This window comes from Sciurus vulgaris (genome assembly GCF_902686455.1).
Source record: "Sciurus vulgaris genome assembly, contig: HiC_scaffold_570_arrow_ctg1, whole genome shotgun sequence".
NCBI lineage: Eukaryota > Metazoa > Chordata > Mammalia > Rodentia > Sciuridae > Sciurus > Sciurus vulgaris.
Genome location: NW_027632454.1, coordinates 3,977,687 through 4,003,121, shown reverse-complemented (window position 1 = coordinate 4,003,121; position 25,435 = coordinate 3,977,687).

The following is a 25,435-nucleotide window of genomic DNA, read 5'->3' as shown; positions in this document are numbered from 1 at the left end:
CTGTCCACAATAAAATCAGAAAATTTTTATACAGATTTACAATCTCAAATAGTGGACAAAGACAGAACAGAAACAGTGCAGGACATGGTGTTTATGAGGGAGAAAGAAAGAAACCAGAAACAAAAATCCACAAAGCTTTGGAGAGAAACCAACAGAGATTGACTGTTATGTGGAGAAATGGTAGAAAGGGAATGTAGAAAGACAGACAAGGAAGAGGAAGAATACATACTGAGAGAAGAAAAAATTAAAAATATAAGAATATACAGAATATATAGTAGAACTGCAAAACACCATATTATTGTCTTCAACAAACTGATGCACAAAAAACATCATGCTCCAAATATGATAGAGAGAGAGGAGAAATCAGAGAAGAAAAAATGAGAAAATAAATCTCAGTGGAAAATTAAACAACTGTCTCTTCCAGCATCTAAAAGCCTCTCATCCCTGTCTCTGACTTCCCACAAGACAGACCCTGGAAGACCTAGTCACTATTCTCACCACTCTGTGCCTCAGATGTCCTGGGTTTGGCCACATTGTAATCCCAGGATTACAATGCCACTGGAATTTGGAGGGAGACAACCAGGGATGAGCAACCCTGAGATGCCATAACTAGACGGGAGCAACACACACTCCCAGGAGAAAGACCCCACTAGCAGCCAAAACTGTAGGCACACTGACACTGAAACTCCAGGTCCTGGCTGGTTTCCCCAGACAGGTGCAGCTGTGCCCTAAAATGGCAGTGGAACCAACCCACTGCCACCCCAAACTAACCCCAGTCTCTGGCAGGCATCTTAAAATGAATGTGACCACATGGAACCAAACCTGGAGTCTCCCTGGCAGTGAACCTCCCTGGCAGTGTTGGAAGTGGTAGTAGCACAAGTCAATGGTAGCAGGCATGGAGTCAGCAAGAGCTGCAGTCATTGCTGGTAATGGCAGCAGGTGGGGGGACTGTTGCAACACTGGCAGCTGTGGCTCTGGCTGAAAGTGCAGCAGCACCCAGAAAGGAAAACTCTAGGTGATCTTCTGGGAGCAGCAAGACCTTTGGAGGCACCATTGAGGACAATATACCTCCAGGCACACTGACTGAAATGGCTTCGAGAGCAGCAACAGGGTCTGGAAAAAGACCTCCAGGCACCTGAAGCAGTAGCAACAGGTTCATCTGTGGCACAAGTGCCTACAGCAGTGGTGCCCAGGGAAAAGACCTCCAGGCATCTGTGGCAACTGCACCCCACCCCCCATAGAGGACCTGCAGGCACCAGCAGTGGTGTCCATGGTCATGGCATTATGGGCAACCCCAGCACCTGAAAAAATCTCTTCTGGGCATCTGCAGCTGGTTTTTGATTCAATAAAGTTTGAAATAATATCTTCAACTTCAGTTCTTCTTGTTCTCCCATGCTTCTGGAAGAATCAGTCTTTGCAACAGTCAGACTCACTTTTTGCTGTGTTTAAGCCAGAACAATCACAACATTTGTAAATAATTTTAATATGATAATAGGTATAGTTACAGAGTGTTCTCCATAATGCTATGAAGTACTAAGTGCTTATTGGGCTCTGTAATATTCCTACAAACCCTGCTTAAAGAAGAGGAAATCCAAGCTAGATGAGATCAAATACTTGCTTTATATCATGGAGCTAGTAAGGGATGACATGTAGGTAGAAATTGAGAACTGTTTTACATCTTTATATGTCTCCATAACTACTGAGCTTTCCTGTTTTCCAAGGACTTCTTCATAAAGATCCCTCCTCAATACTGCTACTTCATGAGTAAAAATCCCTAGGAATAGTTCAGAAAGCACCAGAAGCATGTACAAGTACACTGAAGATAGAACCAAAGACAGAAAAGGCCACAGTTATGCTGATATCTATTTCACAGAAAGTCCACTCCTAGCTTTCAGGTGATGATGGAGGCCCTAGCTTCATTTTCAAGGTCCATGAATGACTTATGGGTTTGTTTGAGTCATCTCAGGGCAGGAGGGTTGCTTTTCTAATAACTCAAATTTCATCAGTGTGTCTGTCCACTGCCTCAGACAGCCCTAGGTTCCAGCACAGCAGCCCTGATGCAGAGGAGGTGGGTGTAACTGTGAAAGTGGTCCACTTCACTTTTTGAAAGTAGATCTGAGGCTTATTTTTAAAAGTGGTATGTTTTCCTTTTCCTCTTCTCCCTATCCCCCTCCCTAACCTGGGGGTGGGGAACAAGATTACATTGAGTTATCTGTTCTCCACAGGAAGGAGATATCTGCCAGAGGATCTGGGAAACAAATATCTTCCACATTAACAAGTCGATGTTATCATGCCATCAGGGTGCCCTGGGACCCCCTGTCAGGGCACTGTGGAATGTAGCCTTTGAAGAGTTTTAAAATGCTCTTGTTTCTCCTGATGGGGAGAATCACAGCCTTTGTGACAGAAGCCCACCCCGTTTCTCCTTTGCTAGCAAAGCAATAATTTCTTTTTTCCTTTTCCAAAAATCATGTTCTTGCTATTTAATTGTCATTGGGGAAAAGAACAGAGCATTTGGTTAAAACGTTGTTCCCCTACCTTGGGACCCAAGAGCAGCTCCCAACTCTGGCTTTCTTGGCTATGCCTGGCACTGCAAGCTATTGCACTTCCATGCTGAATGAAAATGTTTGGCAAACTTTTTGAGAGCTGACTACTGGAAAATTAGTAGATGGGTGAGGGTGTCTTGGGTTGAACCAGAGGAGCTATTCCTGTAAGTAAAGGGAGTGAGTGAGTGATTACCAGCAGCTGCTGAAGACCCCTTTGCTTCAGGGAACTCCAGCCTTCCTTTCCTGCATTTTAAAGATTGCTCCATCTTGGTCTACTTTGAGAGAAAGGAAACTGAATGTAGAAATATCTGAACACCACAGCCATTTGGTAAGCTCCCTTGGTGTGCACACCAAGACCCTTGATCCTACACATCTGATTCCCCTTTGTGGAGATATCTAGACCATTTTTGTGGGGACATCTGTGGTGCCATTGGTACAGAAGTCATGATTAAGTGGTAGTTGGGAACTTGGAAGAATTTTCCTCATCTGGTCTGTCTGCTTTAAAGGTTTCCCTCTGTTGGCCATGATTTGGGGATCCTGTCTGTCTCTAAGTTTTTTTGTTTGCATTTGTTTCTGGTCCCTTAAGACATGGGAAATGCTGTGTTGATTCTATAGATTGTTTCTTGGGAAAGATCTTGGCTGAATGGGCCACCTATAGGTATAAAGCTGTCTAAGAAAAACATGATGTTTTACTGTAACACTTTGCTCTTTGAATGGTTTTCTGTATTATTACAATCTTGCATTTGGGAGTTGGTCTGTCAGAGGTAAAATACACAAAAGATTCTGTATGTACAGGCATGTAAGCAATTATGTAATAAATCTTAATAAATAAAAACTAAATTGGATATATGAAGGTGCTCCCTCTAATGTGTGAGTATGGCAGGACAACAAAGTAGGAGTTTTTTTTCTTTCCAAACCAGTGCTAACAGTCTGAGTTCTTCTCAGTCTTGCTCTAGGCAGCTGCAAATCATATTGCTGTGGGTCAGGGACACAGTCCTGATATAAAGGAGAAAAAAATCCCAGGAAAGCTGCCTGGTCTATAGAGAAATAGGCAAGGAGGATGTGGCCTCTACCCTACTTTTCAGCCACTCTTTCCCATGAGAGTAAAACCAGAGTTTGAGAACAGGGCTCAGTTCACAGCTTCTGCAGATGAATGAATCTATAAGAACCATAGACCTCACTGACTTTCTTTCTGGGTTCTTGCCTTTGGATTCAAAGAATGAAATTCATGGATGGTGGCAGAGGACAAAAATGAAAGAAATAAAATTAGTTTTGAATGAAAGGAAAAAAGGTGATGGATCTGATGGGAGGGTGAAATATTCGGATAACTTCTCCACTTGAGTGTACTAGTTCAGAAATTAGGCTTTGGACAAAGATGATTATCAGAGTCCATGCTCAGCAGGTATTAAAATTGTTAATGCTAATTGTTGGAATCTATTCTATACAGTTGTTGGTAAGGTACCAAGCTTTTTGACTTGGCCCATAACTTTCTATTTGAACATGTTCTTTTAGATCTTGTCTAAAATTTTGTAACTTCTATTTGGGTCCACCCCCATTTGCATTTTCCTCGCAATCTGGGACCAAGGAGTGGACAGGGTTGTCTTTACATTTGAAAAAACCCTATCTGGGGCCAATTTTATTCATTGATGATTAACTAATCTATCTGAATGAGGATGGAAGATGAAAGCTGTCAATCACAAGAAATGAAACAATGGGTTCTAATATTATTAACTTATAATGTGAGGACAGAATTTTCTCCCCATATTAAGATCTACCCTATTTGATCAGGGGACAATTCTGGGTGCAGGCCTTCCCTCTAGTCCACAGAGCTAAAACACAAAGGTCTCTCTGAGTCCCCATGAATTCAAACATATGACTTTTGGCTTGCTGATTTCTGAAGAAAGAGGTCCCTAATAATTTTTGTGACCTTCACTAGACAGTGCCTTTATATACAAAAGTATGTAAAGATAGAGTCCCTAGGTACAATTAACAATGAGGAATTCACTTAAAACTTGATAGCATTATGATGATGATAAGAGAGACTGGTCAAACAATAACCTGTGTTACAACCCCTTGAGTGTAAATTGGAAAAAAAATAAGACTTAAGGCACAGATTTTAAATATGCCATCTGCCTAATCCCTTTGCTGGGATAAAATTTGTTGTGTAAATTAAATGTACAGATAACATACTCACAGCAAAATTAAAAATTTCAAGTGCAAGTATCTTCCAGAAAAGAAAACAGAACCTGCTGTGCTGGAGATCTAGTAGAAGTGAGAAAGGACTTTTAAGAAAAAGTGACTCTGGGAAAAGTGATCAATGTTATCTTAACCAAGATTAGTTTTAGGAGGGAATAACTTGCCCAAGGGGGGAAAAATGTAGCAACTCAATTTATATAATAGCTATATAATATATAATATTTAACTATATATATAGTTATATATGTATATAATAGCTATATGATATATTATATATAATATTATATATAATAATATATATAATAGCTATATAATATATATAATATATAATATATAACTCAATATAATAGCTATATTGTGGAACCAATCTATATGCCCTTCAAAAGATAAATGGATAAAGAAACTGATATATATACACAATGGAATATTATCCAGTCATAAAGAAGAATAATATTATGACATTTGCAGATAAATGGATAAAATTGGAGAATATGAGGTTAAGTGAAACAAGTCAATTCCAAATACCAGAGGCAGAATGTTTTCCCTAATAAGTGGATGATGATACATAATGAGGGTTGTGGGGTGGTGGGTGAGAGAAGAATGGAGGTACTTTATATTACATAGAGGGAAATGAGAGGGAGGGGGACTGAAAAATTGTGGAATGAGAAAGACATCTTTACCCTATGTACATGTATAATGCCAAAAATTTGTGTAAATCCACATTGCGCACAACCATAGAAACAAAATTATGTGCCCCATTTGTGTACAATGAATCAAAATGTTGTCTGTGAAAATAAAATAATAATAATAAAAGAAGAGGCACTCATTCTCTTGGACAGTTGTATAAATTGTACAATGAGTCTGCTTTGCCAGATATCCTACTCTGCCTCTTCTTTCTGTTAAAACACCTTGCACTGATGAATACCAATTTGTGCAAGACTTGAGAGCTATAAAATATTAAAATGTGATGTCCCTTGCTTTTAGGATTTTTATTTGTGAGAGAACCAGATGACTTAAGATCTTGACTAGACTTTATTTTTATGAATAACCTAAATATACCTGACTAGAAATATGTATATATCTGAAATTAAATGTTTGTCTGAGCCTTACCTAAATATTCTATAGAAGTTTAAAAATGAAAGTTCATGTATATTTAACCACTAAGTGCTATCTTTTATACTTTACATCTGGCATAGGGCAACACTACCATTTGGAAAACTTACCTGTATCTGTCTGCTTTGACTAGGTCTAGTTTGAATTATTAACACTGTTGCCTAAATGTATAAGAGATTTAAGGCTATCTCTTATTTTTATTAGTACTGCTAAACTCTGCAAGTCTGTAAGTATTTGTGGATTCTGAATTTTCCTGTGAAAATTAATCCTAGTTAGTATAAGGACATCTGTATAATGGTGACACTAAGTATTAGTTCTTTGTATATTATGTATACTCATGTTCTTCTAAGATACAAATTATAAATATAAAGCTTTACTAAGCTGGTGTTCTCCAAACTGAAGTTGTCTAAAATGGTAATTTTAAACCATATAGAAATAAAAAAATTAAATTGGAAATTTATATAATTTAATAGTCTGTAATTAAACCTGTTATCAATAAGCTGTATGTAAAATTTTGTTACTTTTTATGCTGTGGTAAAAATTTAAATGTATTTTATAAAGATAATGAAAGCCTGATCTATTTAAAGGTGGATATTGTAAAACATACAAACATTTTGCCACTTTCCAAAAAAAAGGTTCAAAAATCTCTCTTAGCTTTTCCTTGATTTATGTTTCAGATGTAATGTTGTGTTTTTATTTGTGAAGAGCCCAACCTAACCTGAGATAAGACTCCGTCTTCCACCTTACTCTATGTTAGAATATCTCCCAAATAGGTTAGACTTATGCTCATTTGAAGTTGTGATCAAAAGATCAACTTTTGTTGTAAAGATTACTGTGGCCTCAAAATAAAAAGGAGATATAATATAAATAAGTAAGGTTTTGGATTATTAAAAAGTTGTGTTTCTTTGAACATAACTATTGTAAAAATAATGCATTTTTGCTATTGTTAATTTATTTTGTATTTTCCTTGTAAACTTTAATTGTTACATGTTAGTACTCTACAGAAGTATAACTTCTAATATAACAACCAAACTTAATTTGAGATAATGGGAAATCATCTGCAGAGGACAGACCAGATGTAATACTTCCACTACTAATACCACCCCAATTAAAGAGAAGGGGTAAATGACTGTAGAATTAGAGATATTGAAGTTATAAACTGTTAGTCCCTCCTTAAGACTTGTGAAACTGGATATTTAAAAACAAAAAACTTGAAGACCAAAATCAAGGAAGTAAAAGAATCAAGAAAAAAAGCAGCCAATATTTGGCCTTTGGCCTCTAAGTTCAGCGAGTGTCCAGAGAATGATAGGAGGGATTCCTCTAAGGACTCTTAAATTCTCATGAGTCACCTGATCTGCCAATCAAGAAAATCAAGAGGTCTCTAGAGAACAGAAAGCCAGCTCATGGTTCACCTTCTGCAAAGAAGAGGGTCATTGGAGACAGAAATGTCCCTGATACTTCCAAGAGAAGCCACATTTGGTCATCAAAACACTGACCTGATCCATCTGGCACATGGCACCACTGGTAGAGGGAAAGTAGTCAGGAGGCTTCATATGCATTCTCAAGTGTGACCTCTGAGGAATCTCAGCTCATTCATAAGAATAGATATGAACAAGTTCAATTTTACCCACTTGGTTCTAAACACCTGGCAGTAGAGTATACCCTGAGCAGTCTTACATGGACAACACAAAGGAAAAGCAATTTTTTTTTTTACTATAACTTAAGATGTACACTTGTGAAAGCTGAAGGCTGTAAAGAAAGGGTATAAACAGAAAAAGACAAGAGGTAGACATCAGCAGATTTAGAGAAGCCTTTATTCCTTCACAGACTTGGTAACTGTGGGGTTCCACTTTCTGTATGGGAAAATGGCCATCAGCTACAGATGGGGTTTTGGTTTTATAGGTTACAATGATATAATTGGAAACTGTGTACATGCACTTTTACCATCAGGGACTAGTTTTACAGGTTAAAACTTTAGTTTAGGAGGGTAGTTTTAAAAAGGCCAAAACTCATTGTTGTCTGGGGGGATAAGAGTCTGGATCCTGAGTAATGAGTACTCAGATCTTGCCCATTGTCATTTAGGACTAATTTGCCATGGGAGAAGGAAAGATTTAGGATCCAGCTTTCCATATCCACCACTTTCCCCCAGGGTCCATTGTTATTAGGAAAGAATGCTCTGGGAGAGGTTTAATACTTGACCAACTTCCCCTCCCTCCTTCCAAACCACACAGACTCTCCATTTCCTTGGGGAGCTGTCTTATAGAAATATTATTTTCTGTAACCCTTCAATACTTCCCAGATGGCCCAACACAACTCTTTGTAGGAAGATGTAGCCATCTGTGAGAGTCAAATCTGTTTCTATGAGTATTACCATACCTGATTAACACAGACCCAAGGTACCCTTACAGCAGTGCCAAACCTAAAAAGCTTCACAGGGTGTGTCTCCAGCCCTGTCCTTTCTGCTAGGCCCTCTCATCTTAATGTGAGGAATAGAAAGGGCTGCGAGGAGTAGGAGGATAGGAAGGCAGCTGCACCTCAGAAATGTAAGTGTGCAAACATGGTTCCCGTGGCACACACTCTTGGGTCACAGAAGAGGCACAGGAGACAAAAGCCCTCCATGGTCAGCAGTGGAGCCTGACTTGAACCCAAGATTCACATGCTAGTTCTCTTCCCACTTCCTCATTTACCTTCACAATGGACACTTTAAAGCTTCAAAAAGACAGGTCTTTTTTGTCTTTACAAACAGATTAGACTTCCTATGAGAAGAAAATGGCCTGTCACTTTATGAGCTCTCCTCCTCCTGATTGGTATTAGGGCCTATGACCAGTGCTCCACCACCTCTCAGGACTCAGGATTTTGGGAAGATGATCAGCTTACCCTGCACAGGTAGGAAGAAGGTAAATTCTAAAGGACTTTCCTGTCACAGTGTCATGGCCATTGACCCCTCTAGTGAAAGCCACTGGATGCATATCACTTCCTGGACCCCTCACTATAATCGACCTCAGCACACTGATGCTTCAGGGACTATGATGGGACACAGAGAAGCAGGGAGACACTGCTGAGCGCCCCTAGGTACCGGTAGATAAGTGAATCTGCACCATCTAGTGGTAATGAGGGGCAATGTTGGGGATCTGTGCACCATGACCCAGGATTTTCCATATGAAAAAGACATGGTCCTCCCAAACTAGTCCTCTTAATAATGGCCACAGAGCTGCGACATGGTTTCCAGAACTTACTAAACAACGTTTATTTTTTGCTTCCACCTCCAGAGAAGTGAAAGTCAAAACTTTTACAGGATTTCGACTATTAGGCTTAGCTGTGTTTGAAGGTCTTAAAGGGAACACTGGAACAATATTCCCTGGACTCCTGAACACTAAGAAACCATGAGCCTAGCCCCTTGTATCTCAGGGTGTGATCACCTTGGTTGTAAATGGCAAATACTGGATACCTGTCTGCCAGGGGTCAATAAGTGTGGTTATCATAAACAGTCTTTTTGCAAAGTGGTGAAAAATTCTATTTTGGGAGGAGAGACCAAAACAAAGCAAAGGTATTTAGCTCCAAGTGTGAACCTGGAGGGATCATGAAAACTAGGATTCCTGAGCCACCCTGAGTCACATACTGCAGGTCTGGGGTGTGGCCTGAGAATCTGCATTGCTATCAATTTCTTTGGTGAAACAGATGCTGGTTGGGGTCTCACTGTTGGGAACACATCCTGAACCATAGTGTGACTTAGGCTGGAATGCTAAAGAATAGGAGCAAAAGACTTTTAAATGTTTATCAGAGAAAAGAAAATGAGTTGCTAACAGCTAACCTCTGGATAGCTCAAGCTCAACTGAGAGCTAATACCTCCAGTTTAGAAGGTCACAAGTTCCAACCCAAGTAATTACCCCCTGAGGTTTTCCTTTCCTGCCTTTGGGAACATTCACATGAAATAAAGGAGGTGGGGGTCTATCAAAAAGTAAGATACTCCCACACCCAGGAGCACAGGTCTTGGTCCCAGCTCCTCTCTTGAGTCTACTATCTCTGTTATTTCTTTTAAATAAAACTTGTTTTCTATGCATGCCTTGGCTCACTCAGGTTTCAATCTTTAACACCTGGGGACCCTATCTTGATTTCCCATATCAATAAGGGATAAACAGATTTGAGTGTTGAGAACCCCACTCTAATTAAGCGAATTATTTTATAAAGTGGGCCTACTGTGATGACCCCCACATGCTTTCTTTTCCAAGAAGCAATTTACCTGCATCCCTGCCTTGCCTAAGTGGATGGATTATGGCACATTGCTCAGATAAATTACCTATATTTTGCAGGAAAAATGCAGGACTGAAATAACATTGATAAGAGGGACTCAAGTTACTATGAAGAGGGAGACTTTGTGACCCTTTCCACAGACCAGATCCTGAAACACGGAGTGATAAAGATAATCTATAAGAAATTGTAATTAATAATCCAATTAGAAACAGCATCTGCCAAGGTGACCTAGACTTGTCATTGGCAGTGGGGACATGACAGTCAGATGTCATTTAGCTGTCAGTAAAAAGTCCAAAGTCAGACCTGGGCAGGACTCTTGAAACTTCCCTGCGATCCTTCAATAAAATTAGAGTGCAGAAGAAGAATACGTCTCTCTGCTCTCTGAGAGAATTCACTGTCTCTTGAGAGTGTTCCCTTTCCCTTGTACTATCACTTCAATAAACTCATGTCTGTTACTTTGAGTAACATGACTTAAATCTTTCTAATTTGAAGGCAAGAATTGGGATTTGAAGGTGTTTCTTTGCACTGCATCAGTTTCCCAGAAGTCACCATCCTGTAAACACTAAACATTTTAATGATTTCTCAAGATCTGCATTGATCTTGCTTCAGCTACATTGTCAAGCTTTCTGGCTTTTCCAGCTCTTCAGGAAAACTCAAAGGGAGAAAGTATAATATAGAGTTAAACTCCAGGACTATCTTTCTCCTCCACACAGTAGATGCCTCAGTTGAGGTAGTTCTTAATATGTATTGTAGATCTATTGAAATATGATTTGTTTGAAATTAGAACAAATAGTTGTTTACAAACATTCCTACTGAGAAAATTCTACATATAATTCAGAAAAAAAATCAAGCTCTTTCAGAGTCCATTTATTCATTGGACAAAATAGGCACAGTGCCTTCATCCCATATAAATGTTTTGCTTTGAAATCTAAAGAAAAATAAACAAATTTAATATGTCCTGGATTATATTCATCTTCATATGAGCCACTAGAACAATGTAAATTTTAACATTCTTTACATAGGGAAGGACATATGAAAGCAGAAGCAAGTCTCTAGGACTCTTGAAAGATGTGCTCCAAAACATAGCCAGAATTAGGTCTTTCTCAAGGTTTGTATGGATTTAATTTCTTTTACCCACATTTTTATTAGTGTATTATAGTTGTACACAATGCTCAGATTTGTCACATATTTGTATGTGCACACAATCAAACAATATTATTTAACCAATATGATTTCCCAGCATTTGCCCCCTTTTTCCCCACTTGGTCCCACCCCTTAGTCTCTTTTCTTTACTTATCTCCCTTTGATTTTTAGGAGATCCATCCCCAGCTTTGTTTTCCATTTTTCCCTCTCTAGCTTGCATAGGGAGACATATAACCCTTAACATTTTCATTTTGACTTATTTCACTTAACATGGTTGTCTCTAGTTCCATGCATTTTCCTGCAAAAGACACAATTTTATTTTTCTTTATGGCTGAATAAAAATCAATTGTGTATCTGTACCACATTTTCTTTATCCATTCATCAATTGATCGACACTTTAGCCAGTTCCATAATTTAACAATTGTGAATTGTGCTCCTTTAAATATGGATAAGCAAGTTTTCCTGTAGTGTGATGACTTTAATTCTTCAAGATAAATAACAAAGAATGGTATAGCTGTGTCACATGGTCGCTCCATGCCTAGTTTTTTGGGCAGTCTCCACACTGAGTTCCATAATAGTTATATTAATTTTCAGTCCTATCAATAGTGTAAAAATGTTCCTTTGTCTCCATATCCTCTCCAGCATCTATTTGTGTTCCTGATGAATGCCATTCTGAATGATGTGAGATGAAATATCAGTGTAGTTTTGACTTACATTTCCCTAATTAGTAATGATTTTGAACATATTTCCATATATATTTTTGCCATTTGTATTTCTTCTTTTGAGAAGTGTCTATTTAGTTCACTTGCCTATTGATTAATTAGGTAAGTGGATGTTTTGGATAGTTAATCTTCTCTTTTTCCCTGTTACCATTCTCTTTTTCCTCTATTACTACAAATGAAAGAGAAATGAGAAAAATAGTAGGTCGGTAAGCACTCTTGTTTTCAAGTAAAAGAAAATCAACTCAAACTAACATAGACAAAGGTGGGGGCAGTGTTTTCTTTTACAATTGATAACCCTGGGGGTAGTTCTGATTGCACACAAAGTTGATTTCAGTGATGTCTTTTTTTTTCCTTGTATTTTTATCTCCTAGTTTTTGTTCCATATTCTGGCCTCCTCTGTAATTACAAGATGGCAGTAAGCTTTACATGCGCATCTCCTACCAGTCATTTGTGGGCTTCTGAATGAGTCTGTCTGGACTAGTTCAAAGGCAACTTGGCACACCGTGTTCAGGGGGTTTTCATGCTCTGATTACTTAGACTTGGTCATCTTCCCACCTCACCAAACATAGGGTGAAACACAGAGGAAGGATCATGGGAAAAATCAGGAGTTACTTGTGGAAGAAGAGAAAACAGACACTGGAGACAGATAAAAATATTCTGGGCAGATTCCACCACTATGACCAGTGTGGCTAAATATTCAGTTCCAGTGAAAGGCAAAAGGGAATTAGGAAATCAAGATTTACAAAGATTTTGAAGATTACACTGGGATAAATTGGAGCTCTGCTCTCTGATGGAGATGTAGCTTTAAAGAGTTATACCAGCAATCCTTATTTATACATGCCATATTGTTAGGTTAATGACTATTAAACTATTATTCTCTGTATTCAAGAAAGTCACAGAAACTAGGACATCTAAGTAACTTTTCCACAGTTGCAGTCCACAGTTGCAAAGTTTAATGTTAGAAGCTTTGTGTCGCTCTAAATAAAGTGAATTGTAAAAAGTTATTCTAAACTCTACACCAAGAATACAAATAACCCAATCAACAAATGTGCTAAGGAAATGAACTGACACTTCACAGAAGAAGATGTACAAGCAATCAACACATATATGAAAAAATGTTCAACATCTCTAGTAATAAGAGAAATGCAAATCAAAACTACCCTAAGATTTCATCTCACCCCAATTAGAATGGCAATTATCAAGAACACAAGCAACAATAGGTGTTGGAGAGGATGTGGGGGAAAAGGTACACTCATACATTGCTGGTGGGGTTGCAAATTAGTGCAGCCACTCTGGAAAGCAGTGTGGAGAGTCCTTAGAAAACCTGGAATGGACCTACCATTTGACCCAGCTATCCCACTCCTCGGCCTATAATCAAAGGACTTAAAATCAGCATACTACAGAGATACAGCCACATCAATGTTCATAGCAGCTCAATTCACAATAGCCAGACTATGGAACCAACCTAGATGCCCTTCAATTGATGAATGGATAAAGAATCTGTGGTATATATATACAATGGAATATTACTCAGCTATAAAGAATAATAAAATTATGGCATTTGCAGGCAAATGGATGAAATTGGAGAATATCATGTTAAGTGAGATAAGCCAATCTCAAAAATCCAAAAAGGAATGATCTCACTGATAAGCGGATGATGACACTTAATGGGGGGTGGGAGTGGGACAAAGATGGAGGAAGGAGGGACTCTATAGAGGGAAAAGAGAGGTGGAAGGGGTGGGGGGGAAGGAAAAAATAATGGAATGAATCAAACATCATTACTCTATATAAATAAAAAAAGATTTTAAAAAAGTTATTCTAAAGTGAGAAGACACAGAAGTGGACCTGGTGAAATATTGTGGTGGTCTAACATAAAAATTTCTTTCTTCCCAGGAGCTATAAGCCTGAGGTCAAGATCAGAGTTGATAGGACTCTTACACAGAGCTTCCTCATGCAGGGCATTGTCTCAGCAGCAGTCCAGAATCCTGTGCCCTTGTACAGAATCATTATCAGGCACCAGGCATGCCACAACCATGAGGTCATCAGAGACCCTCAATCTCTGTCACTGCTATCCCATTCTCTGCCACCACTTTCCACACTCCCCTCTAATTTGCAGGGGAATAGCTGACTACACCAGAGACCTGGGAATTCTCTATGTCAGCTAATGGCACTGTTGAGGAACCCAGGTATCAGGACATCCTCACTTAAGAGATGAGGAGATCAGGGCTCAGAAGGTGTTAAACTTCCTTCCCAAGGCCACTGGCCTTGAAAGTGGTAAAGCCAGAACATAAAGACAAATCCAGTCTCCAAAGGAGTGTATTAAATCATTCTTGGTCTACCAGCTCACTAATACTCTTCCTGAGGTACAAAAAATTATCATAGACCTTAAGAATGAAGAGAGGAATCAGAAAGGATGAAGACTCCCTGATAGCACCTCAGCAAGGCCCTGCACCAGTCAATTTGAGGCTGAGTATGGAAGACATCCTGTCTGCTCACATCTTCTAGTTGTTTCCACAAATATTTATTTCCATATTACATTTGTAATTTTTGCACTTGAGTTATTTTTTGTTTACTTATTTTTCTTAAGTTACCTTGCCTGTTATACTTGCAAAAATGTATTTGAAACCTCAGTGGTTTATGGCAATTTTCAATAAAAATGAGTACCATTTGCCCCAAATAAAAATTGACTTCAAAATCCCATAGAACCACTAAATTAATTACCAGTAAGATGTGCAGCATTCAAAATCATGCATCTGAGGAGGGGTCTAAAGACTGAGCTTGGAGAATTGGAGCTACTGGGTTACACCAAAACACGAATGACACCTGTGTTCTTCTGCCACTTTCAGTTATCCAGGCACTCCTTCAATATCCATTGCACTCTGAGTGCAAGGTAAGGGAAGTCACAACTTCCCTCAGCCAGGAGGCCAGGAAGATATCCTACCCAAAATGTAGTCAAGTTCACAAGCTTCAGAACCAGGTTCCTGGTTCTGGTCACTTCATCCTTAGTTTCCAACCACATACCCTTTTAGATGTGATCTAATTCATGGGTCATGGTTCTTTCCAGCACCTTCTTTCCTGACCATTGAGTCATGTCATAACTCCCAATTTAATTATTCTGTGTTTATTGCTTCTTAAGTGCTCTAGGAAGAAGAAACCATGTTTGCACAGTGTCCCTAGGAAGTCGGGAATTTCTAGGCTCAGCAGTCACATCTTTTCCCACTGTCCTACTGTCCATCTGCTTCTCAAATATCTGCCAGAGACCAATCTCCATTGAAGAACAGAGGAGCCACCAAAGAAAAGAAGGGCCTTTGAAAGCATACAGAAAAGTGCCTTCAGTGTACAGAGAAGCAAGCCAGCCCTGAGGACTTTTGTCCCCCTATATTGCAAAACCAACTGGGGCTCAACTATATTGAATCAATGTCCCCTGACTTCTGGCACATATTTATTATTTATTTAACTGAAAATATTTCCACCACAAATTACATTGGGCTAGGCCTAGCTCCAAGGACAGATTATTAACCCTTCAGTCTAGACTAATCTAGTATCTGTAATATGAAAATGCAGTCATAATGATATTCTCTCACCTGGGAGATTTACCACATGATCTGCTAGACTCTAATGATCTATAGAAATAGAATTTACAGGCTTGGGTCACCTAAAAATATCTAAAAAGCCCCACCCCACCACACCCTCCTCCTGAAGATTCCAAGACTTTCCATTTTGTGAATGGGAAAGGCTTTATGTGACCACTTAAACCAGATGCTGCACATGGACTAAATTTTATCTTCCTTAGAAAGAACTATGGAGTCATTGTGTCCTTCAGGAGTCATGCTGTGGCCTGTGCCCTTTACTCTTACAGTCAGCCACTCTACTCCCTGTTGTGCAGCCCTATTTTACAACTGAGCTTCAGTCTGGCTATCTCTGGGTCCTCTCCCAGTGTTGGTGGGCGATAACCAAAAGGGGAGGCTGCTTCCCACCATCCAAGATTCAGCACAACTGCACCAGGAAAAGAGATGAGTAGGGGCAAGTGACACAAGCAGTCTAAGAGGGCAAAGCTCTGGGCCATTCAAGGATTTCAAGAAAGACTGGTCTTGTTGGAAAGGGATGGAAGACAACAGAATTCCTTCTCCAACCAAAACTTCTCTACACACTCTCTGGTTTTACTATATTGGCTAAGATCTTTAAATTATAAAGATCATTTTCATACTAGCTAAAAACTAGAGAAACCTAAATATTCAAGAGGAGCAATATGGCTGAATCAATTGGTACAGTGTTCCACAATTCTTACACAGAGTTAAGAATGATAGTTTAAAATATGGCAGTTTAAGTAACTCAGAAAATACTCAAATGTAAAAAAAAATAGAAAATTATGTGAATAATGAGATTACTACTGTGCCATCTGATGATGAACTTGTTGAGCAAAAGGTCTCAAACACATTCAACTATAGTGCTGGTAGTAAACTTGTGGGTTGGTGTGCAGAAATATAGAGCTGTGTGACATGATTAGACTCATTGTCGCCACTTAGAACCACAGAGCTGCCTGGAACACCCAACTCTCTCCTGCAAACCCTACATGGCTGCCATTGGAAACTAATGTTAGGAAGTTCATCTAGGTGTGCTTAACGTGTCCTGCCCCTTGGAAGGTGCCATGCCAAGAATAATGGCACTGGATACTGCAGAATCCAAGTCATCTTGAGGGTTTTTACACTAAATATTCAGAATTGAAATGAACATTTTAATGAGACTAAATGTGTCAATGTTGTCTAGACATTGAGCCCTGACCCTGACCTCAGGGGTTTTACCATCCAGGGTGAATATTCACAAGTGAACCTTTTGCTTCTGGCTCATCGTCTAGCATTGTAAGGGAATTCAAGGCATCCCTACTATGCTGCCAGACACAGCTGAAGTTCTCTGAGTCTTTTTTATCTCACTCCCAGATGCCTATACCCCCTCATCAGGACCCCACAAGGAAGTTCCTTCATCAGCACAGTTGAAGGTTATATGTTGATATGCTGCTTGCTAACACTATGATGAAAATAGAGCCCTAGTCCCCTTACTGTCATTACTTCTTTTTCAGGCTGATATTTCCACTGGCTAGAAAATTCTAGGAGACTCTGGGCCATGCAGACATGCCCAAGAGTCTTTGCCAGCCTTCAACTCAGAATCTAGCCCAATGTGCCCAGAAGGAATGGATGCAAAATTAAACCTCAATTAGCCAACAGTATACTGACCACAAGTTTTGACTCTCAGAGAGATGTGACACACCATGGCTGGGAGGACTTCGGACACATTTATTACAAGCCTAAGTTTGGCTTAGCAAGGGAAATGGTCTTTAGGAAAATGGTCTTAGTTAGGAAAGTGGCCCATTCCTTATACCAAAACATGAGGACCGGCCCAATCTCCCATTAACTTACACTTCATGGAGGAATGTAGGGCTCCCTCTCCCAGCATATTGCATTTTCTGTTGTACCTCTTGGCTCCATTCCCTCTTCTTACCTCACATCCATTTATCTCATCATCATGGGCAAGACAGCTGTGTACTGGGAATCCATGAAATCCTGGGTATGTGCCTTAAACGTCCTAGACAATTTTTCTTTTTTTTTTAACGTTTTTGAATTGATTTAGTTATTTTTACAGACTGCGTTTTGATTCATTGTACACAAATGGGGTACAACTTTTCAATTCTATAATTGTACGCAACATAGATTCACACCATTCATGTAATAATGCATGTACAAAGGATAATAATGTCTGTCTCCTTCTGCCATCCCCTCCCACCCCATTTACCTCTACACAATTCCAGTTCCTCCTTTTTCTCTTATCCCCCATTATGTATCATCATTCATTTAGCAGAGAAAACATTTGGCCTTTGGGTTTCGGGGCTTGGCTTATTTCACTTAGTATGATATACTCCAACTCCATCCGTTTACCAGCAAATGCCATAATCTTATTCTTCCTTAAGGCTGAGTAATATTCCACTGTATATATGTACCACAGTTTCTTTATCCATTCAACAATTGAAGGGCATCTGGGTTGGTTCCATAATCTGGGCATTGTGAATTGGCAGCTAGAAATATTGATGTGGCTGGGTTACTGTAGTATGCAGATTTTTTAAAATTTATTTTTATTGTAAACAAATGGGATACATGTTGACTCTCTGTTTGTAAATGGAGTAAAGGCATACCATTTGTGTAATCATACATTTACATAGGGTAATGTTGTTTGATATATTCTGTTATTTTTCCCTACACCCCAAACACTCCCACCCCTCTTTTCCCTCTATAAGGTCCCTCCTTCCTCCATTCTTGCCCCCTCCTCCCATTATGTGTCATCATCTACTTATCAGCAAAATCAATCTTCCTTTGGTTTTTTTGAGATTGGCTTTTCTCACTTAGCATGATATTCTCCAATTTCACCCATTTGCCTGCCAATGCCATAATTTTATTATTCTTTATGGCTGATTAATAATCCATTGCATAAATATACCACAGTTTCTTTATCCATTCATAAATTGAAGGGCATCTAGGTTGGTTCCACAATCTGGCTAAAGTGAAGTGAGCAGCTATGAACATTGATGTGGCATCTTTGTAGTATTTACCTTTTAAGTCCTGTGGGTATAGATCAAGGAGTGGGATAGCTGGATCAAGGGTGGTTTCATTCCAAGCTTTCTGAGGAATCTCCACACTGCTTTCCAGATAGGCTGAACTAATTTGCAAACCCACCAGCAATGTATGGGTGCACCTTTTTCCCCACATCCTCGCCAAAACCTATTGTGGCTTGTATTCTTGATAATCACCATTCTAATTGGTGTGAGATGGAATTTTAAGGTAGTATTGATTTGCATTTCTCTTACTACTAGAGATGTCGAATATTTGTTTTTATTTTTTATTTTTTATTTTTTTTATTTTATTGTAAACAAATGGGATACATGTTGTTTCTCTGTACATGGCGCAAAGGCATACCATTTGTGTAATCATAAATTTACATAGAGTAATGTTGTTTGATTCATTCTGTTATTTTTTCCCTTCCCCCACCCCTCTATTCCCTCTATACAGTGCTTGCTTCCTCCATACTTGCCCCCCTCCCTAACCCTAACTCTAACCCTAACTAACCCTTCCCTCCCCCCATTATGTGTCATTATCCACTTATTAGTGATATCATTCGTCCTTTGGCTTTTTGAGATTGGCTTATCTCACTTAGCATGATATTCTCCAATTTCATCCATTTGCCTGCAAATGCCATAGTTTTATCATTCTTTATGGCTGAGTAATATTGATTGTATATATATACCACAGCTTCTTTATCCACTCATCAATTGAAGGGCATCTAGGTTGGTTCCATAGTCTGGCTATTGTGAATTGAGCAGCTATGAACATTGATGTGGCTGTATCTCTGTAGTATGCTGATTTTAAGTCCTTTGGGTATAGGCCAAGGAGTGGGATAGCTGGGTCAAATAGAGGGTCCAGTCCAAGTTTTCTAAGGAATCTCCACACTGCTTTCCAGAGTGGCTGCACTAATTTGCAGTCCCACCAGCAATGTATGAGTGTACCTTTCTCCCCACATCCTCGCCAACACCTGTTGTTGCTCGTATTCTTGATAATCGCCATTCTAATTGGGGTGATGGAATCTTAGGGTGGTTTTGATTTGCATTTCTCTTATTACTAGAGATGTTGAACATTTTTCCATATGTTTGTTGATTGCTTGTAGATCTTCTTCTGTGAAGTGTCTATTCATTTCCTTAGCCAATTAGTCGACTGGATTATTTGAATTCTTGGAGTAGAGTTTTTTGAGTTCTTTATAGATTCTGGAGATTAGTGCTCTATCTGAATTATGATTGGCAAAGATATTCTCCCACTCTGTAGGCTCTTTCTTCGCATTGCTGATAGTTTTCTTTGCTGAGAGAAAGCTTTTTAGTTTGAATCTATACCAGTTATTGATTCTTGCTTTTCTTTCTTGTGCTACGGGAGTCCTGTTAAGGAAGTCTGGTCCTAAGCCGACATGTTGAAGATCTGGACCTACTTTTTATTCTATAATCTGCAGGGACTCTGGTCTGATTCCGAGGTCCTTAATCCATTGTGAGTTTAGTTTCGTGCATGGTGAGAGATATGGGTTTAGTTTCATTCTGTTGCATATGGATTTCCAATTCTCCCAGCACCATTTGTTGAAGAGGCTATCTTTTCTCCATTGCATATTTTTGGCACCTTTGTCTAGTATGAGAAAATTGTATTTATTTGGGTTTGTGTCCGTGTCCTCTATTCTGTACCATTGATCTACCTTTCTATTTTGGTACCAATACCATGCTGTTTTTGTTACTATTGCTTTGCAGTAGGGTTGAAGATCTGGTATTGCAATACCCCCTGTTTCACTCCTCCTGCTAAGGACTGCTTTAGCTATTCTGGGTTTCTTATTCTTCCAGATGAATTTCATAATTGCTTGCTCTATTTCTGTATGGTACATCATTGGGATTTTAATTGGAATTGCATTGAATTTGTATAGCACTTTAGGTAGTATGGCCATTTTGACAATATTAATTCTTCCTATCCAAGAACATGGAAGATCTTTCAATCTTCTAAGGTGTTCTTTAATTTCTTTCTTTAGTGTTGTATAGTTCTCATTGTAGAGGTCTTTCACCTCTTTTGTGAGATTGATTCCCAAGTATTTTATTTTTTTCAAGGCTATTGTGAATGGGGTAGCTTTCCTAATTTCTCTTTCTGAAGATTCATCACTTATGTATAAAAATGCATTGGATTTATGAGCATTGATCTTGTAACCTGCTACTTTACTTAATTCACTTATGAGTTCTAAGAGCTTTCTGGTGGAATTTCCAGGTTCCTCTAAATATATAATCATGTCATCAGCGAACAGGGATAGTTTGAGTTCTTCTTTTCCAATTCGTATTCCTTTAATTTCTTTGGTTTGTCTAATTGTTCTGGCTAGAGTCTCAAGAACGATGTTGAATAGAAGTGGTGAAAGAGGGCATCCCTGCCTTCTTCCAGGTTTTAGGGAGAATGCTTTCAGTTTTTCACCATTTAGAATGATATTAGCCATGGGCTAAGCATAAATGGCCTTTACAATGTTAAGGAATGTTCCCACTATCCCTATTTTTTCTAGTGTTTTGAGCATGAAGGGGTGCTGTATTTTATCAAATGCTTTTTCTGCATCTATTGAAATAATCATGTGATTCTTGACTTTAAGTCTATTGATATGGTGAATGACATTTATTGATTTCCTGATGTTGAACCAACCTTGCATCCCTGGGATGAAACCCACTTAATCATGGTGCACTATCTTTTTAATATGCTTTTCTATGCAATTTGCTAAAATTTTGTTGAGAATTTTTGCGTCGATGTTCATTAAGGATATTGGTCTGAAATTTTCTTTCCTTGATGAGTCTCTGTCTGGTTTAGGTATCAGTGTGATATTGGCTTCATAGAATGAGTTTGGGAGGGTTCCCTCCTCTTCTATATTATGGAATACTTTGAGAAGTATTGGAATGAGCTCTTCTTTAAAGGTTTTTTAGAACTCGGCTGAGAACCCATCTGGTCGCGGACTTTTCTTTGTTGGTAGGCTTTTGATGACTTCTTCTATTTCATTACTTGAAATTGGTCTATTTAAATTGTGTATGTCCTCCTCGTTCAGTTTTGGCAATTCATATGTCTCTAGAAACCTGTTGATGTCTTCGAGGTTTTCTGTTTTGTTGGAGTATAGATTTTCAAAACAGCATCTAATTATGTTTTGTATTTCAATCCTGTCTGTTGTGATATTTCCTTGTTCATTCGGAATTTTAATGATTTGGGTTTTCTCTCATCTTCTCTTTGTTAGTGTGGCTAAAGGTTTATCAATTTTGTTTATTTTTTCAAAGAACCAACTATTTATTTTGTCAATTTTTTGTATTGTTTCTTTTGTTTCAATTTCATTGATTTCAGCTCTGAGTTTAACTATTTCCTGTCTTCTACTACTTTTGGTGCTGGTCTGTTCTTCTTTTTCTAGGGCTTTGAGCTGTAGTGTTAGGTCGTTTATTGTTGAGTTTTACTTCTTTTATTAAATGCGCTCCATGAAATAAATTTCCCTCTAAGTACTGCTTTCATAGTGTCCCAGAGATTTTGATATGATGTTTCTTTGTTCTCATTTACCTCTAAGAATTTTTTAATTTCCTTCCTAATATCTTCTGTTATCCATTCATCATATAATAGCATATTGTTTAATCTCCAGATGTTGGAATAGTTTCTGTGTTTTACTCTTTCATTTATTTCTAACTTCAATCCATTATGATCTGATAGAATACATGGTAGTGTCTCTATCTTCTTGTATTTGCTAACATTAGCTTTGTGGCATAATATATGGTCTATTGTAGAGAAGGATCCATGTGCAGCTGAGAAGAAAGTGTATTCACCCTTGGTTGGATGGTATATTCTATAAATGTCCGTTAAGTCTAAATTATTGATTGTGTTATTGAGATCTATGGTTTCTTTGTTCAATTTTTGTCTGGAAGATCTGTCCAGTGGTGAGAAAGGCGTATTAAAATCACCTAGTATTATTGTGTTATGGTCTATGTGGTTTCTGAAATTAAGAATTTGTTTGACATACATGGATGAGCCACTCTTTGGGGCATAGATGTTTATGATTGTTATATCTTGCTGATTTATGCTTCCCTTAAGCAGTATGAAATGACCTTTTTTATCCCTTCTGACTAACTTTGGCTTGAAGTCCACATTATCTGAAATGAGGATGGATACTCCATTTTTTTTTGCTGAGTCCATTTGCATGGTATGTTTTTCCCCATCCTTTCACCTTTAGTCTATGTGTATCTTTTTCGATGAGGTGAGTCTCTTGCAGGCAACATATTGTTGGATCTTTATTTTTAATCCAATCTGCCAGTCTATGTCTTTTGATTGATGAATTCAGGCTATTAACATTCAGGTTATTATTGAGATATGATTTGGTTTCCCGATCATTTGGTTCATTTTTTAAATTTTGTTTATTTGTTTGAGACGACTTGGTTCCTCCTTTATTTGACAATTCCTTTAGGATAATTCCTCCCTTTGCTGATTTGCTTCTTTGTTTTTCATCTCTTCCTCATGGAATATTTTGCTGAGAATGTTCTGTAATGCTGGCTTTCTTTTTGTAAATTCTTTTAGCTTTTGTTTATCATGGAAGGATTTTATTTCATCGTCAAATTTGAAGGTAAGTTTTGCTGGGTATAAGATTCTTGGTTGGCATCCATTTTCTTTCAGGGCTTGAAAAATGTTGTTCCATGTCCTTCTAGCTTTTAGGGTCTGGATTGAAAAATCTGCTGATATCCGTATTGGTTTTCCCCTGAATGGTTCTTTTCTCTCACAGCCTTTAAAATTCTGTCTTTATTTTGTATGTTAAGCATTTTCTTTATAATGTGCCTTGGTGTGGGTCTGTTGTAATTTTGTGTATTTGGAGTCCTATAAGCCTCTTGACCTTGATTTTCCATTTCATTCTGCAGATTTGGGAAATTTTCTGATAGTATTTCATTGAATAGATTGTTCATTCCTTTGGTTTGTTTCTCTAAGCCTTCCTCAATCCCAATAATTCTTAAATTTGGCCTTTTCATGATATCCCATAGTTCTTGTAGATTCTGTTCATGATTTCTTACCATCTTCCCTGTTTGTTCAACTTTGTTTTCAAGGTTAAATATTTTGTCTTCAATGTCTGAGGTTCTGTCTTCCAGGTGTTCTATCCTACTGGATATGCTTTCTATGGAGTTCTTAATTTGGGTTATTGTTTCCTTCATGTCAAGGATTTCTGTTTGGTTTTTTTTCAATATCTCTACCTTTTTATTGAAATGATCTTTTGCTTCCTGTATTTGCTCTTTTAACTGTCGATTGGTGCGATCATTCAATGCCTGCATTTGCTCTTTCATCTCATCGTTTGCTTCCCTGATCATTTTAATTATGTACATTCTGAACTCCTTTTCTGTCATTTCTTCTGCCATGCTGTCATTGGGTTTTATTGATGTAACATCTAGATTTGTTTGCAGCATTTTCTTTCCTTGTTTTCTCATATTGTTCAGGTATCATTGGACCGCTGAGATATTGCAGATTTCCTTTATTGACTTACAATGTCCCTGAAGATTTCTATATATATCCCCTCTTAGCCTTCAGTAGGCTGAATTCTGGAGGAAGTTGATAATGCGGTGCTCCACAAGGAATCTGCCTCTCTAGGAGTGGAGGCCTTCAGGTGGGGTATATTCCCTGCTAGTGGGCAGAGGTGCCTCCACTTGTTGACCAATGGTCATCCAAAGGGGAACTAGGCTGCTGGCTCCGGCAAGGCCTGTTTTGGCCTGTGTCTCTGGTTTTACCATCCTTGTGGGGAAACCTCACCCGGCAGGGAAGACTCACCCGGTGGGGAGGTCTCGCTGGTCAGTTCCCTTCTAGAGGTTTCCCTCAATTTACAGCTACTGCCTGGGTTGGGCTGCCTTCCTCTGCAAAGTTCCCAGGGGCCCGGCCCTACCTGTTGGTCCTGGGAGCCTCACCCTTCGCAGATGAATCTCCTTAGGCTGCCCCTCCTCAGAGAATCTGCCCGCAGTCCTGGAACCTTTGCTCCGCCCCTAAGCCTGTCTCTGTGCGGCTCTTCCACCAAGAAGCCTCCTAGATCCTGGGACCCTGCTCTGCCCCTAATTACCTGGCTATGCGGCCCCTCCTCTGAGCAGCCACCTAGGGCCCTGTACAATCGATCTGAGTCCCAGAGACTCGCCACACACCTCTTCCTCCAGACAGCTGCCCAGTATTCCGGTGCGGTCACTAGGAGTCCAAGCAACTCACTGTGTGCCTCCTCCCACCAACCACCCATAGCCCGGGGCAATCAATCACTCCGAGTCGAAATGACCCTCCCTGTTCCTCCTCCTCCTCCAGGTAACCCCCCGGGTGTTCAGGAGCGGTCACTCTGAGTGGCTCTGAATCCATGTGACCCTTGCACGTGTCCTCTGGGCAACCGCTCGGAGCTCTGGTGCGGCCACTCGAGACCAAGCGACCCACCGCGCTTCTCCTCCAGGCAGCCCCACTGTGTTCATGAGCGGTCGTTTTAAGTCCAAACAACTCACCAATCGCCTCCTCCTCTGAGCAGCGGCCTGGAGCTCTAATGCAGTCACTGCGAGTCCAAACGACCTGCCACGCTCCTCCTCCTCCTCCTACTCCTCAGGGCAGGCCCCGGTGTTCAGAAGTGGTCTGAGTACAAACAGCTCGCCGCGCCGCTTCTCCTCTGGCAACTGCCTGTAGCTCTGGTATAGCCACTCCGAATCCAAGTGGCCCCGCTCCTCCTCCTCTTCATCCTCAGGGCAGGCCCCGGTGTTCAGAAGCGGTCGCTCTAAGTCCAAATAGCTCGCCGCGCGGCTTCTCCTCTGGCAACTGCCTGTAGCTCTGGTATAGTCACTCTGAATCCAAGAGGCCACACTCCTCCCCCTCCTCCTCAGGGCAGGCCCTGGTGTCCTGAGTCCACACA